The sequence below is a fragment of the Sminthopsis crassicaudata genome, chromosome 5, assembly GCF_048593235.1.
Source record: "Sminthopsis crassicaudata isolate SCR6 chromosome 5, ASM4859323v1, whole genome shotgun sequence".
In the NCBI taxonomy this organism is placed as follows: domain Eukaryota; kingdom Metazoa; phylum Chordata; class Mammalia; order Dasyuromorphia; family Dasyuridae; genus Sminthopsis; species Sminthopsis crassicaudata.
The window spans coordinates 182,595,568-182,598,297 of record NC_133621.1 but is presented as its reverse complement, the minus strand read 5'-3'; positions in this window follow the sequence as shown (position 1 = coordinate 182,598,297).

Genomic DNA, 2,730 nt, shown 5'->3' with positions numbered 1-2,730 from the left:
TTGCAAATGAAGAAATTTAGACATGAAGACCATTTATCAATCACAACAATCCCATTAAATATCCACCCAAATCCATCTCTAATTCATATAATAACCTTTCAAATATTCGAAAATAGTGATTGTATCTCCCCAGTTCCTTCTGCTGGTAATAAAACTCAGGCCTCCTGACTTCTAGAAATTTTTCCATGCTATCACACAAGGGGTATTACCTGTTTATTGAATAAGAAGTAAGACCCAAATGGCATAACTTATAGTTGGATATGACTGAAAAATAACTAAACCCAGACATATGAAGCAAGATGCCAAAGCAAATCTATGAGTAGGAAAAGGGGTCATAGCTCACCCTCCCTGTGATTGCCAGTAATGGGGTTTGTCTCCCATAAAACCACATTTTCTCATTGCCCATTACAGCCCCAAACTCTCCAGGTGCACAGCCACATTCTGGTGTTGAATTCACCTTTCCTTGGATCACTTTAGGATTAGAGTGAATATCCCTAGGGCAGGTTTCTAGCTGATGAAGTAAATGGTGAGTAAGAACCTTGTCCTTCTTTCCTTTTTTTTTTTTTAGTTTTGGATGAGGGAAAATGAGTTGCACAAGATGAGCAGGCAAAATGAGGCAGATCTTATTAAATTATCTTTAATCCACTGCTCTCCTGAACTTCTCTAATTTTGTAAAGGAAACCACAGTCCTTCTGATCATTGAGATTCACCACAATTGTATTATCCTTAATATTTTCCATCCAAATAAGTGCCAGACAAGTCTTATTTATTTGTGCACTATCTCTTAAATCCATTACATTCTTTTCAATCATACAATGACTACTCTAGTTCAAAACATCACTATCTTTCATCTGCATTATTGCAGTGACCTCCTAAATAAATGATCCTCCTGCATCCAGTCTCTTTCAATTACAATTTACCTTCCAGATAGTCATTCAATAAACATTTATTAAACAATCACTATGTGCCAGGCATTATATTAAATGCTGGGAAGTTATAAAGAAACTGGTATACTACCAAGTGCCTTACATTCTAAGGGAGAAGACAAGGAAGCTGATAGATATAACCTAGAAAAGACTAAAACATGACTGGTCTGGTTCCCTTCATTAAATGGAGATTTGGGGAGGAACTATCCAATCAGTGGGAAAGGCTTCTCAAGTGGAAACTATTTGTAAAGTAGGAATTTCAAGGTTGGAATGAGCTTCAAGATGATCTGAGAGATGATAGAGGAAGTCTGAAGTATAGTCTGGAGAAGGATGAGTCTCATTGTCAAACTGATTTTCCTAAAATGAAAGATTAGACCACCCCCTACTTCCACTCAATTAACTTCAGTTGTTCCCTCTTACTACTACAATGTAGTACAAACTCTTCTGCTCATCATTTAAAGCTCTTCACAATCTGAGGCCTTTTAACTTTCCCAGTTTTATATATTACTATCTTCTAGCCAAAATAGTCTTACATTAAACATATTTACACAAAAAATAGGAATGGATTTATATTACATTGTTTTCTGATGAGTTGAAATTAAAAGAACAATTTTTATTTGCTCCTTTTTGTTTCTGTATCACAAATATCTACACAGATAACTCTTTGTAGAGAGCCAAAATTCTAGAGAAGTATACGTGAAACAAGATGTTAACTAAGTGGAACTGATGAAATAATGGTTCTCTAGTTCACATATACACTTAGTACTTAGTATGGTGATGTAATGGTACTCTAGTTCACACATAATCAGTGTGCTGTAATGATGTAATTACAATAAGATATATAAGACTAAGAAGGACTGGAAGGTAGACATTCTATCTTTGACCATGCTCCTGGTGGCTCTCCTACCTCTTGCACTAAGATCAAGACTGGGCCAGAATAAAGACTCTGGACTCTTTTCCTGACCATTCTGGTGGTATCATATATCTGCTTAAACCAAGGCTCTTCCTGAGGACCTCCAGAAAGCTAGCCTGAATATTACAACTCTTATTGAGAAACAGTTGTATTCATTTACTGTGAGTTTGTTATTTGGTATTATATTGTGCATTTTTCAATAAAAGTCTTTAAAAAATTCACTTGAGTAGCTAGCTACATTGATTAAATTAAATTAAATGAATAATTACTAACTACAAAACAAATGGAATTGACAATTCTGTTCTATTCCTTATCTCTTTATCACCAGGACATACATAAAGTTGTTTTTATTTTTTTAATGATTCATATTCAGTCAATAACATTGTTTTCAAGATTAGAAAGGTTTTCTTATCCTCCAAAAAGAAATTGAAAAATATTTCTCATTTCATCTTCATCTCATCTTTTAAAATTCTGATTTTGTGCATATTTATTATGTCTGTAATATGGTTCATTATATAATTTGTAGTTAGATAAATATACACATATTGGGCATGTGTGCTCCAAAAAAATTTGCTGACAGTAATGCATAATAAAAATTTGAGAGGTCACTAGTATAGATAATGAAGCAGTTAAGGAGATATCAAATTTTTTGAATGATTGGACACAAACAATATTGCTTAATATTTTCATTTCAATCTGGAAGGATATTTCTTGTGAAGTGTTCCAGGGACCTGTGCTTGGTTCTGGGCTATTTAACATTTTTATCAATGACTTGGAGAAAGGCATAGATGACAGGTTTATCAAATTTTCAGATGATGCATAGCTGAGAAGGATAGTTTAAGATCTTGGTAATCTAGAATGTTGGGCCAAAATGAATAAAATGCAATTTCA